General features: G+C 45.8%; 1 protein-coding gene across 1 annotated transcript in view; it reads right to left on the bottom strand.

Moving 5' to 3' along the window:
• LOC141140001 (uncharacterized) overlaps positions 1 to 23,096 on the bottom strand; it is a 407,741-nt gene extending 384,645 nt beyond the window's left edge. Inside the window, exon 1 of the mRNA XM_073626689.1 lies at positions 22,951 to 23,096. The gene's annotated coding sequence lies outside the window, so the exon portion shown is untranslated. The remainder of the gene's footprint in view (positions 1 to 22,950) is intronic.
• Between the last annotated feature and the right edge of the window lie 591 nt (positions 23,097 to 23,687).

The raw sequence follows: 23,687 nt of genomic DNA on the forward strand, positions 1-23,687 counted from the left end.
GGAGGAATGGCAGAGGATTCCCAAATCCAGGTGTGAAAAACTTGTTGCATCTTTCCCAAAAAGACTCATGTCTATATTAGATCAAAAGGGTGCTTCTACTAAATACTGAGCAAAGGGTCTGAATACTTAGGACCATGTGATATTTCAGTTTTTCTTTTTTAATAAATCTGCAAAAATGTCAACAATTCTGTGTTTTTCTGTCAATATGGGGTGCTGTGTGTACATTAATGAGGAAAAAAAATGAACTTAAATGATTTTAGCAAATGGCTGCAATATAACAAAGAGTGAAAAATTTAAGGAGGTCTGAATACCTTCCGTCCCCACTGTATATGGTGGCCTGGCTGTGTACGATGGCCCAATTGGTATGTTAGGGGTTTAAGTTGAAACTTTTGAGATAGTTACATTGTAAGTGGGTTTCCTGTATATTGAGGTGTGCAGCTTGTCATCCCTGATGACTACTATGGTGACAAAGTAGTTAACATGTGTAGTCCATTTTTAGTTTGATTTATGGGTGAAAATGAGTAAAATATTTTAAGATTTGTTAGTGTCTATATGGCTTTTAAACACTGCCTTGAAAACCCAAACACAAACTCTTCTGCAATACAAAGAGAAAAAAACAAATAACCATATACATCTAGTAACCACATATTATCCAGCACTAAAGGGGATAAGAAAGATAATGAAAGATTTTCATCCCATCATAAAAGAGGATAAAACTCTGAAAGAGATATTCCAACAACCCAACCATAGCCTTAAATTAATCATCAGGTAATTTCATCCTGATTATGAAGTTGCAAATAAAGCCAAATCAGTCCCATTACACACACACAAAATGGACCTTGTGTTGTTGTGTTTTTGTGTTCCTTATCCAATGCAAAAAGTGCAACCAAGGATCTTAGGTTGGTGAAACAGGACAGAAGTAACACTAATACGCCATTAAAGAACATTAAGACCCCTTTCACGCTGAGGCGCTTTGCAGGTGCTTTAGCGTTAAAAATAGCGCCTGGAAAGTGCACTGAAACAGCGGCTCCATTCACTCTGGCTTTCACACTGGAGCAGTGCGCTGGCAGGGCGTCAGAAAAAGTCCTGCCAGCAGCTTCTTTGGAGCGCATTAGAAGCGGTGAACTCACCGCTCCTAAATCGCCCCTGCCCATTGAAATCAATGGGCAGTGCCGCCGAACCGCCGCTGTAGCAGCGCTTTGCCGGCGGTTTTAACCCTTTATCGGCCGCTAGCAGGGGTTAAAAGCGCCCCGCTAGCGGCCAAATAGTGCCGCAAAAACTACAGTAAAGTGCCGCTAAAAATAGTGGTGTTTTACCGCCGACGCCCAGGGTGGCTCAGTGTGAAAGGGCTCTGAGACAATGATTTCTGCACACCTGTGGGACATCACTTTTCACAATCAGACCACTCTTTGGAACACATGAATGTTTTAGTTCTTAAAGGGAAATTCAAAAATACTCAGGAAAAGAAAACACTTGAACTAACTATTTGACACAAAGGATAATGGTGTAACCAGTGTTTCTCAACTCCAGTCCTCAAGGCGCCCAAACAGGTCATGTTTTCAGGCTTGCCATTATTTTGCACAGGTAATTTGATCAGTTTAACTGCCTTAATAATTACCATAGCTGTTTCATCTGAGGGAAATCCTGAAAACATGACCTGTTGGGGCGCCTTGAGGACTGAGTTAAGAAACACTGTTCTAAACCACTGTCCAACAGTTTTATGACCATTCTTACCTTTTTGACTCTTTCCCCTTCTAGTCCAAAGCCCTCTCCTTTCTTTACCTCATCAACTATCTAAGTTTAAAAGTGAATAGGAAAAAAAATGCTATATAAAGGTAAAGATTAATTTATACCCGTTTTGCCAATGAATGGCAAAACCTTCAAAGCAACATAAAAATATAACCATTTAGTATATAGTAAAGTGAACTGAAATGAATAATCAGGGAAGGAAATGGTCCCTTTTTATGGCAATGGATTTTTTTATTAGGTATCATAATCTATTTAAAATTTTAATATACCATGAACAGATTTGATATACAGTACTTCACAGGTCAGAACTTTCCATTGCTACTAAAATGGTAGATCCAGAATGTACTTGCAAGCATTTTTATAAACAATATATGTGAAGCAGGTGAAAACACTGTGAATTAGTCTGTCACTGGACCTCAGCAGTGGGTCACCTAACCTGTTACTGCACTTTGACAGCTGGACACTTAACCTTTTACTGGACCCCAGCTGTGGGGCACCTTGCCTGTTACTGGACGGCTATTCAACCATGTTTACTGGATTATGTATAGGTGGCATACAGACATTCTGAACACTCCTTACTGCCCACAGAGCAATGGGGCCAGTAAACAGTGTAACAGAACATTGATTCAGCCGCGGCATATTTTTGGAAAATAAAAACAGTCATCTATCCAAAGAATATTGGATAGAACACTTCCCTTTTTCCAGGACTATAAGCTTTATTTGTCATAAAACTTCATAAGGAACTACAGTGCTTCAGTACAGTGGAAATGAAATTAGATAGAGAATTTAAAGTGGTTCTAAAGCTTTGTTTTTTTCTTTAAAATAATTAACACATCATACTTACCTGCTCTGTGCAATGGTTTTGCACAGAGCAGCCCCAATACTCCTGTTATTGGGTCTCCCACCAGGGTTTCTGGCCCCTCGCCCTTGCTGAGTGCCCCCAGAGCAAGCGGCTTGCTCTGGGGGCACACATGCCTGTTCACTCCCAAACCACCCCTTTGTGTCTGTGGGACACACAGAGCGTGATTCAGTCCCACCCCCCCACTCCCTCCTCACTTGCTGTGATTGACAGCAGCGGGAGCCAATGGCTCCCGCTGCTGTGTCTCAGCCAATCAGGAGAGAGAGCTGCGGGAGAGGCTTGGTTCTTGTGCACATCGCTGGATTGGATTGGGCTCAGGTAAGTATTGGGGGGGCTAAGGGAGGCGCTGCACCCTGAAGGTTAAAAAACTGTTAGCCTTTACAACCACTTTAAGATGTAAAGACTTCCATATTGTGGACTACCCACTTCTTTGAAATAGTTTATATTAAGACAAGTCCCTTTGAGTACTCCTGACTTTTCTTGATTACTGTATTTTTTCGGCGTATAACACGCACTTTTTTCTCCTTAAAATCAGGGGGAAATCGTGGGTGCCTGTTATACGCCGCCGAGATATACAGGACATCCGGCTCTGTATCTCGGCGGCTCCATTTTTAAATGGCAAGGTACTGACAGTGTACAGACTGCAAATAACACAGGGGCAAGGCTGCAATTGACACTGACAAGGCTGCAATGATGGACACTGACAAGGCTGCAATGATGGACACTGACAAGGCTGCAATGATGGACACTGATAAGGCTGCAAGGCTGCAAATGACACTGACAAGGCTGCAAGGCTGCAGATGGACACCGACAAGGCTGCATTGATGGGCATTTAAAGTTGTTTTCCTTAAAATTCCCTCCTAAACTTGGGGTGCGCGTTATACGCCGCCACGTGTTATACGCCGATAAATACGGTACTTTGAAGTCCACGAACATGCTTGTGATTGTTCTTCATGTTGGATCAGCAATGTTTCTTTACCTTTTTTCATGTTTCCCATTTGTTATTATAAGTTAGTGTTTGCAAGAAGGTTGAATACAGAGATCCCTTCACCCATCTGTATTCCTTTTCTCCAAGGTTCTGCAAAATGGAGTCAGTGCAGAGTCAGTAATATACTGTATAAAAGTGTCTAACAGCCTTGTTGGCATTGTTTCTGACAGATCGGGGCACACTTCTGTGGAATCATAAAGCCAGTATGGAGGATGTGGTGTGCAGTCTGTGAGCATTTTACCTGAACTGTAGGTAAAGTTGACACTTGTTTAAAACTACTTTAACTTGAAATATAGTGATCGAAGCTGTTAAATGAAGATTTCCACTATTCCAACTTGTGTGATTTGTGTACACCATGTTACTGATATACAGTATGTAGAATCAATGGTAGCAGATTCTGTCATGTGACTGTGCTCCAATACATACATGACTGTGCCCCAAAACAATTACATTTGCTAGGTATTACGCATACTCATGCAGACATGCTTTCTGCCAGCTGTGCAATCTTCAGTGAACAGTCTATTCTATATCCAATAGTAACTCTGAAACCTAGTATGTGGAATCTTGCTGCAAATACAACTCATTTCTGGTCTTTATTTGGATTGCAACTTCATCTGACAAAAAGGATAGAAGCCCCAAAAAAGATCAAATTAACGTCATCTAGTGGGTCAGGTAAGAAAGTGACCCCTCATTGAAAAGCTGAGGACTTTGTCAGTAAGGTAGCAAAGTTTCCTCAACATTGGACTCTAAAAAAGGGATGGAATCCTCAAAAATTATCACATTGCTCTCCTCTAGTGGGTCAGGTAAGAAAGTGACCCCTCATATGCAAAGCTGAGGACTTTGCGAGCATGGTAGCAAAGTTTTCTCAACATCAGACTCCTCAAAAGAAAGCATGCATTGTAACAAATTAATGTAGCAACTGCTTTTGCAATTTAATTACCAACAAACATATTTTATGTCTAAGGACTACCTAATAATGTACTGAAATCTATTCTTGGTGGAGAAAATACCGTATTTATCGGCATATAACACGCACAGGCGTATAACACGCACATTCATTTTAAGAGGGAAGTTTCAGGAAAAAAAAATAAATTTTAAATAAGGATCTTTGAAGCAAAATAAGGGTCAGTGCCCATCTGCAGCCTCATCATTGCCATCAATGCAGCCTGATCAATGACCATCTACAGCCTCAGAAGTGCCATCAATGCAGCCTCATCAGTCAACATCAATGCAGCCTCACCATTGCCATCAATGCAGCCTGATCGATGCCCATCTGCAGCCCAGAGGGGACAGGGAGGGGGGCGGGACGAGCGCCGACAGATTACGTACAGTGAGAATCTCCTATGATAGACAGAACAGTGGTCCAATTGAGGCCCAGGAGACGGGAGTTCCTATTACAAAGGCCGCCAAGTAAACAAGAGATTCTCACTTTATGTAATTTGACGGTGCTCGTCCTGCCCCCCTCCCTGTCCCCTCCGAGGCAGCTAAAACTGAAGTATTGGCGTATAACACGCACGCACTATTTGCACCCGATTTTCATGGTGAAAAAGTGAGTGTTATACACCAATAAATACAGTAATTTCTTTATTTAAAAAAATATATATATTTTGTATTCTTCTAGTTCTACTTCATTTACTGCAAATTACATTTCCTGGTAACCATATCCAAACTGGGCCAATTCTGACATTTTTCACATAAATGTAAAAATCTGCGTTTTTTGCTTGAAAATTAGAATAGAACCCCCAAAAGTTATATTTTTTTTTAAGCAGAGATCCTGAAAAATAAAATGGTTGCTGTTGCAAAATTGTTTTTAAACACAACCTTAATGAATTTTGAAGGGATTTTATGTGCTTGGGTGTAATTTTATTTTTTTGACACAAAAGTCCCCTCTGTGATGATTTTTAGGTGACAGGTTCTCTTTGCTGAGACATACAGGGTCTAAAAGACCCTGCACATCTAACATGTGCTCCACTGAATATTTTGCAATGCAGATCGCATTGCAAAACATCCTTTCCTGGCTAAGCGAACCAGGGACACTGAGAGCTTGACCCGGAAGTGACGTCAGAGACGTCGCTTTAAAGGTCATACAAGGAAGGGGAGGAGAGCGGACTTGTGTCCGCTCTTCTCCTTCCCCTCCACCCGCTCACACCCACCATGGAGCTCCACGCCGATGGGTAAGCGGAGCCCGAAAAGCATGGTGGGGTGTGGTGGAGGGGGTGGGGCACTGGTACCTTTACAGGTTACCAGTTTACAGTTACATGGTAGGCCTGGTGCTAGAATTATCGCTCTCATTTTGACGTTCTTGTGATACCTCACATGTGTGATTTGAAAGCCATTTACATATACGTGGGACCAAAATGCTTATTCACATTTGCACGTAAACAGGGGGGAACAGGGCACTTTAAAAAAAAAATCTATAATTTATTTTTTTTCAATTTATTTTTATTAAACGGTTAGTCTAATTTTTTTTATCAATTTTATTGCTATCACAAGGGATGAACAACATTGCATGGGCTGTGACAGGCAGACTTTATGGAGACATCACACTTCTGTTAGACCCCATATCTCTCCTCTGGCCTCCAAAGCATCTGATCAAACCAAGATCAGTTTGATCAAGTGATTTTCAAGCTGGTAATGGCTTGTAAACAAATAACCGAAACCGGAAGTGACAAAATCCTCATCACTTCCAGTTTCCAATGTTACAGAGGGGGAGGAAAAACAGAAGTTCCTCTCACTCTGTATACAGATTCCAGTGTAACCAGTAGTAGTGGTACCAGGCTCCCCAGTGGGACAGGAGAGCACAGTAAAGGCGGTGGCAGTGGCGGGAGGGGGAGGACACCCTTCTGCCACCTGTAAAAGTGATAGAGCACCTGTAGGTAATAACCGACTGAAAAAAACTGTACTAGGATTATAGTTGTAGCTGCAACCATGATCCTGGTGAAACCACCTCGATACAAGGCCATATATTTACACAGTATACTTACAGTGGTATTGAGGTGTTTGAGGAACAGTATGGCCTCCTATAAAACGTGTCATTTAAACTCAAGCATAGAAATATTTAAAATCTAATGCAATAGATATAAAGAGGTCTATTTATAAAACATTTGCAATGCAAAAGTCTCAAGAATTCGTACATCAGTCACAAATCACCCTCATAATTTGCCTAATACTGTATGTTTTTTTTTTTCTACAATTTTGAGCTTCATCTAGTGGTCATAATGCTGTATTTTCCTGATTGATGTATTTAAGGAAAATACTGCATTATGACCACTAGATGGAGCTGACAAACAATCATGGGAAATAAACATATTAGGCAAACTACAGCAATTATTTGTGATGGCGGCACAAATACTTGAGTGGTGATGACTTCCAACATATGCCAGAAAATATTTAAATTTGTGTAATTTTTTTTTTAAGCAGCAAAACAGACAGTGGAGCTTTGTTGTGTAGTGACTAAATTCTCTGAGTCCATTCACAAATACATTCTTCATACATAGTCCACAGGTGTTAACACATGTTATGGCATGCATTAACATGCACTGTATTTAGTCAGCCCAGTTACTATGAATTGGCTGCATTTGTATGATGATAGATTAAAAAACATACATGACCCTTTCTTTGCAGCACACCACCGAGCACAGTAGATGTGCTGTAGTGCACTGCAGTGTGTTGTGTGTCGCCGCAGTACACAACTTATTTCTTAATGAATTTTTAAACTGTAGAAACAAGATTCACAGTTACGATAACATAAAATATTACATAACTGATGTTTTTTTTTTATTATAAACAGCATTAAAGTGATAATAAAGCCTTTTTTTCTTTAACAATAACAAACATGTTATACTTTTGCGCTGTGTAATGGTTTTGCACAGAACAGCTTAGATCCTCCTCTTCTTGGGTCCTATGCCGGCATTCCCGGCTCCTCCCTCCTGCTGGGTACCCCCACAGGAAGCAGCTTGCTCTGGGGGCACCCAAGCAGGTGCGCTCCTGAGCTGTGGCTCTGTGTGCCCATTTACACACAAAGCTGCGGCTTGACCCCACCACCTATGTCACCTGATTGGCTCACTGGCTGAGATTGACAGCAGCGGGAGCCAGTGGCTCCCGCTGCTGCCAAAAACCAATCAGGAGTGTGAGTCCGGGGAGACATCGCTGGATTGCGAGGGGGCTCAGGAAAGTATTAAGGGGGCTGCTGCACACAGAAGGTTTTTTACCTTAAGAGCCCTTGCACACTGGGGCGGTTTGCAGGCGCTATTGCACTAATAATAGCGCCTGCAAACCGCCCCGAAAGTGCCGCTGCTGTCATCCCAGTGTGAAAGCCCCGAGGGCTTGCACACTGGAGCGATGCGCTGGCAGGACGGTAAAAAAAGTCCTGCCAGCAGCATCTTCGGAGCGGTGAAGGAGCGGTGTGTATACCGCTCCTTTACCGCTCCTGCCCATTGAAATCAATGGGACGGCGCGGCTATACCGCCGGCAAAGCGCCTCTGCAGAGGCGCTTTGCGGTGGTATTTAACCCTTTCTCGGCCGCTAGCGGGGGTAAAACCGCCCCGCTAGCGGCCGCATACTGACGGTAAAACGCCGCTAATAATAGCGGCGTTTTACCGCCGACGCCGCCCCCCGCCCCAGTGTGCAAGGGCTCTAATGCATAGACTACATCAAGGTAAAAACCTTGTGCCTTTACAACCACTTTAATGTTACAGACATATGATGACTTGAATACAATACTGTGGAACAATAAAAATACTTATCATTATTACTAAAAATAAAAACAAAGAAATTAACATTTGCCAAGCAAACAGTTGCAGTGTACCATATGAGTGGGCACTCACAATGTAATGAAGAACCTGTGATTTATCCCATGCACAGAACTAGTTAAACATATAGTGTACTAAACATATTTAGAGTATTTAAACTTAGCTTCAACAACCTTCGGCAGCATAACTAATTATTCTGTCCTTAGTAATTAAATAATATATATTGCCAACAAAATGACAGTCTGTTGATATAATATTACATCATAATTTTACATGCTCGTGTATATATTTTTTGGCTCACAGCTTTCTGGATCAAAAGCCCCCTGTGTGCCATAAAGCCCTGCTATTCCTTTATTCCTTTAGCACAGCCCAGTTCCAACTCTGGAACATATCATATTTCTTAGTGTACACACAATGATATATCACAAATATTTCAGTGCTATACCAAAATGCATAAAACCAATACTCACATCTACTTCCTCTTCCGAAGAAGATTCCATTTTGTCTTGTATTCTTTGGCTTCTTTCAGAAAAGTAGTGTCCCTAGAAAAGCTTTTGTACAAAAGGCTTTAAGGTGTGATAACGCACAGCCAGAATTTATGATAGATCTATAACTAAAAAGGCAACTTTTTGTGCCATAGTGTCCAAAATGTAAAGTATCTCCGTGCTTGTAATTGTGGGTGTGACTTATAAACTAGGTTTTGTTTGCATTAACAAATGCCATTGGCATGGTAGAAAGGCGTGAGAGTGGTCATCATTAACAGGGTTGTTTATAGCTTTATGGCTGAGCATATTGATAGTATGATCTCTAATAGTGTGCCCATTCACAAGCATCCTGGGTTATGCTTGTCTACTCATTTTCCTGCTTCTCAGACTTTTCTTGATCCTCTAATTCTTTTTCCATATTATGCTCTAAGTAACATAAATCTTCTTAGGGTTTTTATAGAGTAGGTACCAAACTGGCACTATCTGCTGCTCAAAATGGTCCTCCTCAGCAGTGGCGGCTGGTGGTAATTTTTTTTGAGGGGGCAGCAAACAGTGGCAGTGCCACTTCCTGTCCAGTCGGTCGGGTCCGGAGCCCGTACCCCATCTATGGCAGGCTACGCTTCTCCCGGGCTTGACCAGCAGTTTCCCCTGCTCTCCACGGTCATCACGGCAGCAGCGGCTTTCCATTCCCCTGCTTTCTGCGGGCATCTCAGCAGCAGCGCGTTCCCCTGCTCTCTGCTGTCATCACGACGGCGGCTTCCCCTGCTCTCTGCGAGCATCACGGAAGCAGCGGCTTCCGTTTCCTCTCTCCTCCTCGGCGGGCCAATTGGGACGCTTCTCCTTTCGGTCAATCAGGGATTGGGTCTTAGACACACTTCTTAACTGGCCGGGAGGAGGATCAGTGTTTTAATATCGATTTTTCATTCACTACTGTAACACACCTGGGTGTGTTCATAGCACAAAGCTCTGCACCCCGAGCTCACCCTATTTTAAAGCCTATTAGAGCCTATGGCTCTAATCGGGTGCTTAAAAAAAAACCCTGTTCGAATTTATGCGTTCGGCATTCTGCAAGGGGCCAGACACATGGATAGGCCACCACTAGTCCTCACCTTAATTGTGTCTATTTTCTATGTAGAAAAAGTAGTTTTAGTGCTTAGAATACTTTTTCACATCAACATTTCACTCAGATGTGCAGGCCCATATCAAATTCATACTTCCCAAGAGTTCTGGATTCCTTTGGACTGTCCTGGGTTTTTAGCAAAATCCCAGCATCACACCAATCCAGCCTAATGGCAGCCGTGGCAGGGCCGGTCCTACCATGGGACCGATGGAGCAATGGTTCCAGGCGGGACTTTCAGGGGGGCGGCAAATTGCCACCCGCCAGCCAGCTAGGGTTGCCACAATGCCAACTGAATGGTTTTGATCCCATCTAGAGGGGCTGCGCACATGATGCCATGCCCGCTGCCATCACTGTCACACATGGGTGCTCTGAGCCAGCGGGTGCCCTGTGATTGGCCGAACAGGCCATGTGCGGGGCGGGCAGGGCGGCAGACATGGGGGTCTGTGAATGGCCCTGGCTGCGGAGCTGGTCACATGTAGAGGCGGGGGCGGGGCTGGACTGTGGATTAAATAATCGCGCCTGCCTCACGATGTGTGTCTCCTGTGGTCTTATCTGCTCTGTTAGCTTACCCCCCTCCTCTATCACCCCTCCTCTGTGTCACCCCCCCTCCTCTATCACCCCCTCCTCTGTGTCACCCCCCTCCTCTATCACTCCTCCTCTGTGTCACCCCCCCTCCTCTATCACCCCCTCCTCCGTGTCACCCCCTTCCTCTATCACCCTCTCCTCTGTCACCCCCCTCCTCTATCACCCCCTCCTCTGTGTCACCCCTCTCCTCTATCACCCCCTCCTCTGTCACCCCCCTCCTCTATCACCCCCTCCTCTGTGTCACCCCCTCCTCTTTGTCACCCCCCTCCTCTATCACCCCCTCCTCTGTGTCACCCCCCTCCTCTGTGTCACCCCCCTTCCTCTATCACCCCCTCCTCTGTGTCACCCCCTCCACTGTGTCACCCCCCTCCTCTATCACCCCTCTTCTGTGGCACTCCCACCTCTGTGTCACCCCCCTCCTCTGTGTCACCCCCCTCCTCTGTGTCACCCCCCTCCTCTGTGTCATCCCCTCCTCTGTGTCACCCCCTCCTCTGTGTCACCCCCTCCTCTGTGTCATCCCCTTCCTCTGTCACCCCCTCCTCTGTGTCATCCCCTCTCCTCTGTGTCACCCCCCCTCCTCTATCTAGCGGGTGCCCTGTGATTGGCCGAACAGGCCATGTGCGGGGCGGGCAGGGCGGCAGACATGGGGGTCTGTGAATGGCCCTGGCTGCGGAGCTGGTCACATGTAGAGGCGGGGGCGGGGCTGGACTGTGGATTAAATAATCGCGCCTGCCTCACGATGTGTGTCTCCTGTGGTCTTATCTGCTCTGTTAGCTTACCCCCCTCCTCTATCACCCCTCCTCTGTGTCACCCCCCCTCCTCTATCACCCCCTCCTCTGTGTCACCCCCCTCCTCTATCACTCCTCCTCTGTGTCACCCCCCCTCCTCTATCACCCCCTCCTCCGTGTCACCCCCTTCCTCTATCACCCTCTCCTCTGTCACCCCCCTCCTCTATCACCCCCTCCTCTGTGTCACCCCTCTCCTCTATCACCCCCTCCTCTGTCACCCCCCTCCTCTATCACCCCCTCCTCTGTGTCACCCCCTCCTCTTTGTCACCCCCCTCCTCTATCACCCCCTCCTCTGTGTCACCCCCCTCCTCTGTGTCACCCCCCTTCCTCTATCACCCCCTCCTCTGTGTCACCCCCTCCTCTGTGTCACCCCCTCCACTGTGTCACCCCCCTCCTCTATCACCCCTCTTCTGTGGCACTCCCACCTCTGTGTCACCCCCCTCCTCTGTGTCACCCCCCTCCTCTGTGTCACCCCCCCTCCTCTGTGTCATCCCCTCCTCTGTGTCACCCCCTCCTCTGTGTCACCCCCTCCTCTGTGTCATCCCCTTCCTCTGTCACCCCCTCCTCTGTGTCATCCCCTCTCCTCTGTGTCACCCCCCCTCCTCTATCTAGCGGGTGCCCTGTGATTGGCCGAACAGGCCATGTGCGGGGCGGGCAGGGCGGCAGACATGGGGGTCTGTGAATGGCCCTGGCTGCAGAGCTGGTCACATGTAGAGGCGGGGGCGGGGCTGGACTGTGGATTAAATAATCGCGCCTGCCTCACGATGTGTGTCTCCTGTGGTCTTATCTGCTCTGTTAGCTTACCCCCCTCCTCTATCACCCCTCCTCTGTGTCACCCCCCCTCCTCTATCACCCCCTCCTCTGTGTCAACCCCCTCCTCTATCACTCCTCCTCTGTGTCACCCCCCTCCTCTATCACCCCCTCCTCCGTGTCACCCCCTTCCTCTATCACCCTCTCCTCTGTCACCCCCCTCCTCTATCACCCCCTCCTCTGTGTCACCCCTCTCCTCTATCACCCCCTCCTCTGTCACCCCCCTCCTCTATCACCCCCTCCTCTGTGTCACCCCCTCCTCTTTGTCACCCCCCTCCTCTATCACCCCCTCCTCTGTGTCACCCCCCTCCTCTGTGTCACCCCCCTTCCTCTATCACCCCCTCCTCTGTGTCACCCCCTCCTCTGTGTCACCCCCTCCACTGTGTCACCCCCCTCCTCTATCACCCCCTCTTCTGTGGCACTCCCACCTCTGTGTCACCCCCCTCCTCTGTGTCACCCCCCTCCTCTGTGTCACCCCCCCTCCTCTGTGTCATCCCCTCCTCTGTGTCACCCCCTCCTCTGTGTCACCCCCTCCTCTGTGTCATCCCCTTCCTCTGTCACCCCCTCCTCTGTGTCATCCCCTTCCTCTGTCATCCCCCGACCTCTATCATCCCCCCTCCTCTGTGTCTCCCCCTCCTCTGTGTCATCCCCTCTCCTCTGTGTCACCCCCCCTCCTCTATCACTCCCTCCTCTGTGTCCCCCCCCCGCTCCTCTGTGTCACCCCCTCTCCTCTGTCACCCCCTCCTCTGTGTCATCCCCTTCCTCTGTCACCCCCTCCTCTATGTCACCCTCCCTCCTCTGTGTCATCCCCTTCCTCTATCACCCCCTCCTCCATGTCACCCCCCCATGTGTCACCCCCCTCCTCTATCACCCCCTCTTCTGTGTCACCCCCTCCTCTGTGTCACTCCCCTCCTCTATGACCCCCTCCTCTGTCACCCCCCTCCTCTATCACCCCCTCCTCTGTGTCACCCCCCTCCTCAATCACCCCCTCCTCTGTGTCACCCCCCCTCCTCTATCACCCCCTCCTCAGTGTCACCCCCCTCCTCTATCACCCCCTCCTCTGTCACCCCCCCCTCCTTTATCACCCCCTCCTCTGTGTCACCCCCCCTCCTCAATCACCCCCTCCTCTGTGTCACCCCCTCCTCTATCACCCCCTCCTCTGTGTCACCCCCCCTCCTCTATCACCCCATCCTCAGTGTCACCCCCCTCCTCTATCACCCCCTCCTCAGTGTCACCCCCTCCTCTATCACCACCCTTCCTCTATCACCCCCTCCTCTGTGTCACCCCCCCTCTTCTATCACCCCCTCCTCTGTGTCACCCCCTGCTCTGTGTCACCCCCCTCCTCTATCACCCCCTCCTCTGTGTCACCCCCTCCTCTGTGTCACCACCCCTCCTCTATCACCCCCTCCTCTGTGTCACCCCCTCCTCTTTGTCACCCCCCTCCTCTATCACCCCCTCCTCTGTGTCACCCCCCTCCTCTGTGTCACCCCCTTCCTCTATCACCCCCTCCTCTGTGTCACCCCCTCCTATGTGTCACCCCCTCAACTGTGTCACCCCCCTCCTCTATCACCCCCTCTTCTGTGGCACCCCCACCTCTGTGTCACCCCCCTCCTCTGTGTCACCCCCCTCCTCTGTGTCACCCCCCCTCCTCTGTGTATTCCCCTCCTCTGTGTCACCTCCTCCTCTGTGTCACCCCCTCCTCTGTGTCATCCCCTTCCTCTGTCACCCCCTCCTCTGTGTCATCCCCTTCCTCTGTCATCCCCCGACCTCTATCATCCCCCCTCCTCTGTGTCTCCCCCTCCTCTGTCACTCCCCTCCTCTGTGTCATCCCCTTCCTCTGTCACCCCCTCCTCTGTGTCATCCCCTCTCCTCTGTGTCACCCCCCCTCCTCTATCACTCCCTCCTCTGTGTCCCCCCTCGCTCCTCTGTGTCACCCCCTCTCCTCTGTCACCCCCCTCCTCTGTGTCATCCCCTTCCTCTGTCACCCCCTCCTCTATGTCACCCTCCCTCCTCTGTGTCATCCCCTTCCTCTATCACCCCCTCCTCCATGTCACCCTCCCTATGTGTCACCCCCCTCCTCTATCACCCCCTCTTCTGTGTCACCCCCTCCTCTGTGTCACTCCCCTCCTCTATGACCCCCTCCTCTGTCACCCCCCTCCTCTATCACCCCCTCCTCTGTGTCACCCCCCTCCTCAATCACCCCCTCCTCTGTGTCACCCCCCCTCCTCTATCACCCCCTCCTCAGTGTCACCCCCCTCCTCTATCACCCCCTCCTCTGTCACCCCCCCTCCTCTATCACCCCCTCCTCTGTTTCACCCCCCTCCTCTATGACCCCCTCCTCTGTGTCACCCCCTCCTCTGTCACCCCTTCCTCTGTCACCCCCTCCTCTGTGTCATCCCCCTCCTCTGTGTCACCCCCCTCCACTGTCACCTTCCCTCCTCTGTGTCACCCCCCTCCTCTGTGTCATCCCCCTCCTCTGTGTCACCCCCTCCTCTGTGTCACCCCCCTCCTCTGTGTCACCCCCTCCTCTGTGTCATCCCCTTTCACTGTCACCCCCTCCTCTGTGTCATCCCCTTCTTCTATCACCCCCTCCTTTGTGTCATCCCCTTCCTCTGTCACCCCCTCCTCTGCGTCATCCCCTTCCTCTGTGTCACCCTCCCTCCTCTGTCACCCCCCCTCCTCTGTGTCACCCCCCTCCTCTGTGTCACCCCCTCTCCTCTGTCACCCCCCTCTTCTGTGTCATCCCCTTCCTCTGTCACCCCCTCCTCTGTGTCATCCCCCCTCCTCTGTGTCAACCCCCCTCTTCTGTCACCTCCCCTCCTCTGTGTCACCCCCTCCTCTGTATCACCCCCTCCTCTGTGTCACCCCCTCCTCTGTCACCCCCTCCTCTGTGTCATCCCCTTCCTCTGTCACCCCCTCCTCTCTGTCATCCCCTTCCTCTGTCACCCCCTCCTCTGTCACCCCTCCTCTGTGTCCCCCCCCGCTCCTTTGTGTCACCCCCTCTCCTCTGTCACCCCCCTCCTCTGTGTCATCCCCTTCCTCTGTCACCCCCTCCTCTTTGTCACCTTCCCTCCTCTGTGTCATCCCCTTCCTCTGTCACCCCCTCCTCTGTGTCATCCCTCCTCTGTGTCACCCACCTCCTCTGTGTCCCCCCCTCCTCTGTGTCACCCCCCTCCTCTGTGTCATCCCCTTCCTCTGTCACCCCCCTCCTCTTTGTCACCCCCCCTCCTCTGTGTCCCCCCCTCCTCTGTGTCATCCCCTTCCTCTGTCACCCCCCTCTGTGTCACCCCCCGTGTCACCCCCCTCTCCTATGTGTCACCCCTTCTCCTCTGTGTCATCTCCTTCCTCTGTCACTCCCCTGCTCTGTCACCACCCTCCACTGTGTCATCACCCCCCTCCTCTGTGTCACCCTCCTCTCCTCTTTGTACTCGCCGATACTGATTGCCAATACTTTTTTTTAATGTCATGTGAAAGTTTTCAAAGCACAATACAGACTAATGATATCTTCTTTATGAATTGTGAAGAACTGTAACTGAAGACATTATAAAAGGTTTACTGATGGGGTGGCACTGATGAGGAGGCACTGATATGCAGCACAGATGGGCACTGATAGGTATCACTGATGGGCACTGATAAGTGGCACTGATAGGCCTCACTGATGGGCACTACTAGGCGCCATTTCATTATGCAATACTTTGAGTGAAGTTAAAAAGGAGTAAACATTTTATTGAATGTCCTTTGGGAAGCAAAATGCTCTGTGGAATTAAGAGGTGTAATTGCACCAGAAATGAGAATTTTAAAGTGAAGGTTAAATTACTTCAAGATAGATTATTGACCAGGGAATACAGCAAGACGATTCTAAAAAAAATCCTACCAGACAGCTAGATCTCAGGATCGTTCCAAATTGTTATTTAAAAGAGATCCCAAAAAGATCACCGGTACTACTAAATTAATAATGACTTATTTCAAAGTCAAATTACATGGTGACACACAAGTACTGGCTATTAGCAAACAACCCCACTATAGGAAAATATATTCACCCCACTTGAGAGATTGTTTATAGATTAGGTACCTCATTTAAGAAAAAACTTACTATATATCCAACCACTACATGTGCATAGACAGGGGAGACCCCTGTACATGAAAAAGGGGACTTTTAAATGCCAACAATGCTCAAAATGCCCATGGGTGTTAGAATGTACTATCTGATTACTGAACCATGAAATATTTCACTTATGCCACTATGTGGATTGTGGGACTGTGGGCTTTTTTTACCTAATGCTGTGCTTTTTACATTGGGTCAGGGCCTCCAGACACAGGATATACAAACATGTATATCATTCCAGCAATGGTAAAATGACTACCGTGATTAGTCTTCATGTTGCATTTAGACATAACTTTATTATCTCATATCTTATTTTCCTAGCAATGGATAGGATCTGTCAGGGACATGCTGGCCATAGCGCAGTGGATGTGCAAAGGCAGAGGCCATTGTGCATGTGTGGGCACAATTCCAAAGATACCCTTCCTGGCAGGCATGTCCACGCAATCATGCGAATGCCAAACGCATGCGCCCATTAGCATTGGTGCCCAAATGCCATATATAAGGATGGAAGATGCACTTGGGCCTTCCTGTCTGATCTGCAGCTTTCCCCTGTATCCTGTTCCTGTACTTGCTTTTGATCTGATTGTGACCTGGCTTTCTGACTACTCTTATTCTCTCCACTCCTGACCCCGGCTTGCTTGACCTTGATTCTCCTTTATCTGCTTGATTCTCTGTTGCCAAACCTCTGCCTGAACTTTAACCATTCTTTGCCTGATGTCTCTGATGTACCTGATCTTGTGTGTATAACCTGGCTTGTCTGACTTTGCACCAGTCTCCTCCACTGGCTACAGCCTCTACGTACTTGTATCCGCAGTACCCCGGCACCTGCAACCTACCTGCATCTACAGCACCCCTGCATCCACAACGCACCTGCATCCACAGTCATACCCTGCAGCTCCACTACCACTGTCGGCTGCTTCACCTGCTCACCTGCTACGGAGAACATCACAGGCACACCTACCTCACCATGCTCTTGCGGCTACTGTTGCAAATTCAGTGGTCCGTGAACCGGGGCTGTACGAGAGGCCTTCCTCTGCTCGTCAGGATCAACCTGAAGGTATGTAACAGGATCCATCTGAACCCAAGAGGGGGGATTTCAACAAAACTGTTCTCCAGCATGAGACATGCTGGATACAACAATATCTATATAGCTCCATTTTGGATATCTGGTGGCAGTGATGGCATTCACATTTGGGACTTTATGTTATGCCAAGTAGAGAAGGGCTCACTTTGAGGTAGGGTCAGCTTATGCATACAATATAACACTTTTGCTTTTCCTTTCAGTGTCACACTTCATCGTTATTTAACTTTTGCAGTATCATTAGTAAACTATACCAGTATTCATCTTTATGCATATGCCTCGTTGCTTCTCCCTCCAATGTTCCACCTGGTTGGTCTTAGTGCTCACCCCACAGACATTTAGTGGCGATAGTTTCCAACATTCCAGCTTAACTATATTCTATGTGTGTATATTCTTAAGGCATACCCCTACCTACCTACATGTAGATGGGCTTATGAGATCTGCCCAAGAGAAATGCATGGAGTGACCATACTATATCAATCAAATGGCTGTTATATTTTATTGTAAATTCTAATATACAGTAATTCACAAAAGTGAGTACACCCCTAACATTTTTGTAAATATTTTATTCTATCTTTTCATGTGACAACACTGAAAAAATGACACTTTTCTACAATGTAAAGTAGTGAGTGTACAGCTTGTACAATAGTGTAAATTTGCTGTCCCCTCAAAAAAATTCAACACACAGACATTAACCTCTAAACCGCTGGCAACAAAAGTGAGTACATCACTAAGTGAAAATGTCCAAATTGGGTCCAATTGACCATTTTCCCTTCCCGGTGTCATGTGACTCGTTGGTGTTACAAGGTCTCAGGTGTGAATGGGGAGCAGGTGTGTTAAATTTGGTGTTACCGTTCTCACTCTCTCATACTGGTCAATGGAAGTTCAACATGGCATGTCATGACAAAGAACTCTCTGAGTATCTGAAAAAAAAGAATTGTTGCTCTACATAAAGATGGCCTAGGTTATAAGATTGCCAAGACCCTGAAACTGAGCTGCAGCATGGTAACCAAGACCAGGTTTCACTCAGAACAGGCCTCACCATGGTCGACCAAAGAAGTTGAGTGCACGTGCTCAACGTCATATCCAGAGGTTGTCTTTGGAAAATAGACATATGAATGCTGCCAGCATTGCTGCAGAGGTTGAAGGGGTGGGGGGTCAGCCTGTAAGTGCTCAGACCATACGCTGCACACTGCATCAAATTCGTCTGCATGGTAGTCATCCCAGAAGGAAACCTCTTCTAAAAATGCACAAGAAAGCCTGCAAACAGTTTGCTGAAGACAAGCAGACTATAGACATGGATTACTGGAACCATGTCCTGTGGTCTGATGAGACCAAGATAAAGGTATTTGGTTCAGGTGGTTTCAAGCGTGTGTGGCAGCAACCCGGTGTGGAGTACAAAGACAAGTGTGTTTTGCCTACAGCCAAGCATGGTAGTGGGAGTGTCATGGTCTGGGGCTGCATGAGTGCTGCCGGCACTGGGGAGCTACAATTCATCGAGGGAACCATGAATGCCAACATGTACTATGATATACTGAAGCAGAGCATGATCCCCTCCTTCCGGAGACTGGGCCGTAGGGCAGTATTCCAACATGATAACAAACCCAAACACCTCCAAGACGACCACTGCCTTGCTAAAGAAGCTGAGGGTAAAGGCGATGGACTGGCCAAGCTTGTCTCCAGACCTAAAACCTATTTAGCATCTGTGGGACATCCTAAAATGGAAGGGGAAGGAGCGCAAGGTCTCTAACATCCACCAGCTCTGTGATGTCATCATGGAGGAGTGGAAGAGGACTCCAGTGGCAACCTGTGAAGCTCTGGTAAACTCCATGTCCAAGAGGGCAGTGCTGGAAAATAATGGTGGCCACAAAAAATATTGACACTTTGGGCCCAATTTGGACATTTTCACTTAGGGGTGTACTCACTTTTCTTGCCAGCGGTTTAGACATTAATGGTTGTGTGTTGAGTTTTTTGAGGGGACTCACTACTTTACATTGTAGCAAAGTGTAATTTCTTGAGTGTTGTCACATTAAAAGATATAATAAAATATTTACCAAAATGTGAGGGGTGTACTCACTTTTGTGAGATACTGTATTTTTTGTTTTATCTTAGATTATTCATCTCATCTGCACTCCTGAAGAAATCTATTTCTGGGAAACATGTTGCGCCAAGGGCTGACCTCATTTGCAGTTTGATATATTACAAGGTCTGGATATTCTTATGTTAACAATTATTATGGTTAACTTTCTATATACATTTACACATAAACACATGATGCCATGTTTTAGATCCAAATTTGATATAGCATTATAGATCACCATATATGTTGTGGAACTCCAGCCAAAATTTTTTTCTACGCTTTGATAGAGAAGGGAAGGGTTAGAATAGCTCAAAAAATTGGATTTTAAGGGCAATTATTGAATGGATAGAAAACTAAGATAAAATATAAAATTTTATTGGTACAAAAGATATAAAAACTAGACTTTTAACAAAGAAAATCACATAAATAACAAAGATATTGTATTCAAAAGTTAACAGTGGTAGCAAAGAGATCCCACTACATAAATGAGCATCATCCATGAGAGTCCGATGCGCTTCGAAATATGTAAATACAGTCTTCATCAGGGACATTTTGCCACTTCTGAAATGTAAAATACAGTATAAATGCATCGAATATAGAAATAACCACATAACATACAACTGACAGGATGTATGAAAAACATCTGTCAGAATTTACAAGAAATTTACATTTTCCCTTTTTTGGCCATTGTTTTCTAAGGTGTGATCATCACTTTTCCTTTACTTTGATGCCTCTGTTGGATTCCAATATCCTGGGATTCTTTTGTATGTTGAAAGGCCAATACAAGTCTTGTGGACGATTGATGGTATAGAGCAGGGATCCTCAAACTACAGCCCTCCAGCTGTTGCGAAACTACACATCCCATGAGCCATTGTAAAACTCTGACATTCACAGACATGACTAGGAATGATGGGAATTGTAGTTTCTGAACAACTGGAGGGCCATAGTTTGAAGACCCCTGGTATAGAAGAATCTTTGCTCAAATCATTGTATTTCTGACATGTAAATTTCTTGTATATTCTGACAGATGTTTTTCATACATCCTGTCAGTTGTATGTTATGTGGTTATTTCTATATTCTATGCATTTATACTGTATTTTACATTTCAGAAGTGGCAAATTGTCCCTCATGAAGACTGTATTTTCATATTTCAAAGCGAGTCGGACTCTCACTCATGGATGATGCTCATTTATGTAGTGGGATCTCTTTGCCACCATTGTTAACTTTTGAATACACTATCTTTGTTATTTATGTGATTGTCTTTGTTAAAAGTCTGGTTTTTAAATCTTTTGTACCAATAAAATGTAATATTTTTTCTTAGTTTTCTATCCATTCAATAATTGCCCTTAAAATCCCATTTTTTGAGGTTTCTTTTTCTCTTTAAATGTTGAAGGACGATGGCAATTTACACATCAACCTTTGGGAGTTTACCTAATTGCTTAGGGTTAGAATAGCTGTCCCATTTGGGAGAATACAGTGACCACTGTGGAGTATATAAAAGATTCCCCCCACTTTCTGCCTGTCAGTGACAGTAACCAACCGTGATCACCATTACACAAGTCAAACGGGGACATGGAAGGTAATACAAACCAGACAGGGTTCCTTTTCTATTCTATTCAAAACTAGAAAAAAGTTTGGTCTGGACAGCTATTTGGATTACATTTTTAAGCCCTAGTTCACACTATAACCTGCATTCCTGTGCAATTCACATTCTATTCAGTGTGATGCCATTTGACCCTATTCATTTAGAATGGGCTCAAATTGCACTGCAATTGCATGAATCGCATGCACCTTTTTTGGAGCTGCACCGCCACTGCATGCGTTTTGTACCATACCATCCGCATTTGTGATCCTTTTTCTAGCATCGTTAATTTTGTATTGACACACCAAGTGAATCGCAAACAGTACGATTGCAATGCAGAGGAATCACTGCGTTTCTAGCACCGCATATGTGTGAACCTAGGCTTAAAAATAAAGACAATTATGTGTTGCAATCATTAACACTAAATCATATACAGTTTTATTTCTTCAGCTTTTAGCATAATCAGTAATGTTGCAAACAGTCTAAGTTTGGTTACATGATAAATATTTCCTTGTCTAAAAGTAATGGCAGGCAGACAGTACAGACAGAGTGGTCCCGTATCTTTCACACAGCTTTTGGCACAAAATGTAAGAACTACACATTGTGGTCTATGCAAAAGCAACACCAATTGTCTCACTTACCATACAAAAACAGCAAAACGCCACCACTTTTGAACTAAAATAGGTTTGAAGAGCAGTTTTATAACATTTTTTCCTGTAATATACCATAGATGTGTGGTCTAATCTAGGTTCCCTCTGCATAAAAATGAGTAATAATTATTTTTTACACCTAAGGTTGCTGTCCAATAAAGGTGTTCATAGTCTTGGAAGAGTGGTTGAATATGCATTCATAACCTGCCTTTTATAACATGCACTACCACGGCCTGATGATCCATAAAAATTAACATTTTACTTAGCCAAGCTAAGCTGAAAAATGCTGTCATTTCCATTATATTTCAGAGGAACAATATTGACTATGATACCTTTTCTGTCCTGTCAGGTTGTTCCCCAGACAGTGGTTAGCAAACAGGGGCAGGAACCTCCAACACACATAGGGGCATCACATGAAAGAATGGGCAGTAATGGACACTGGGCAGAGACTCATAATATAAGTTTCCCAATTCTATTCTAGAGAACGCTTGATCTGGAGTTCTACTTTAATTACCTTTTTCTAAATATAAAGATCATTATTTGCAATAGTTAATGCTAAATCGTATACATTTTTTAACCTTCTTAACTATTAGCATAATCAAAAAAGTTGCAAACAGTCTAAGTTTGGTAACATGACACATAATTGCTTTCCTAAAACTAATGGCAAACAGACAGTACAGTACAGTCAGAGGGATCCTATATCTTCCACAGTTCTAGCACAGAATGTAAGAATTACAGCTTGTGGTCTATGCAAAAGCAACCCAATTAACTCACTTACCATTCAAAAACAGTACAATGTTATTTTTACAATAGAACACTGTACAAAACCTTCTGAAAATGTTATATCTAATAGAAAAAAGTTTTCCGGAAACTTCTTTTCATCAGGTAGCTCCTGAAAGGAAACGGAACTCAATCCCCAGTAATAAACTCCTTCTATTATCATCATCTCATTCATTTCTAAATGCTCGTGCTCGCTGTAGGCATTGAATGACAAGTAGCAATTACATACATGTAGTCCTAGAAAGTTTTAAATATTGCACCTGTTCAAGAAAATTGTAATTAAGAAATGTGTATGGGATGTATTAATAAACCTATAGTCTTCAAAGCTTAGACCTATAGTATGCACATTCCAGTACCAGTATTAACTATTTTGGACATACCACCTACTAAAGTGTCTTTAGTGCTTCCAAAAGCATCATCATATGTTCACTGTATTAGACAGACATGTTCACATAGAATGCTGCCATGCAACCTAGAAAGAGTTTACTACCAACAATTGATTTAACTTCTATTCAAATTTCCCCCAAAAATACTTACTTGATTTATAGGTAGAATAGGAGTTGTTTTTTTCAGGCAGGGCTGGCAGCTGTTCTCTTTGAAAGTGAAGAAGTTTTATACCCCACAAATGTCATGAGCTTGTCTTTCCCTAGGTTTTTCTCTGCTTGCTCTGCAAAGTTTTCTCTTCCTCTACTTCTTTTAAGTATTACAGTTGGATAGCCATATACTTCTAGTTATACATGTGACTCGTGTGTGCCATCTACTGGACTCACAGAATTATTCTGCCTCATAAGCAATCTTAAAATGATTTTGCAGACTGGATACTTTTCTGCTTTCCAGTATTTTATGAATCCCATAGCACGGTTAACTATGATTTGCATCTTTTCATTTGTGAAGCCTATGATTAGTTCATAATTAAAACAACCGCTTCTCTTCTTTTGTGTTAAAGAAAGCCTTAAAACAATGCTGCATGCTGTCACTTTCTCCTTTGTACTGGTTTGTTGTTTTTGAAAAATGTTTGTGTTCATCTTTTTAGTAATGGTAACAGGAGTCACAGAGTGCTTTTTACAGGAGACTGATATTTCATGTTTCCTGAAAAAAAAAATAAAAAAAATAGGTACCCTCTATGTATCCCAGCATTTATCTGCTCCACATACAACTGTAAAGGACCCAGTAGGTCAATGGCTGCTTGTCTCTTGTAATGACAAACAGAGCGGTTTCACAGTGCTGTGTTGCGGTTTGGCTGCAACACAGGTGCATCCATGGATTTTGCACAG

The sequence above is a fragment of the Aquarana catesbeiana genome, linkage group LG04, assembly GCF_042186555.1.
Source record: "Aquarana catesbeiana isolate 2022-GZ linkage group LG04, ASM4218655v1, whole genome shotgun sequence".
NCBI lineage: Eukaryota > Metazoa > Chordata > Amphibia > Anura > Ranidae > Aquarana > Aquarana catesbeiana.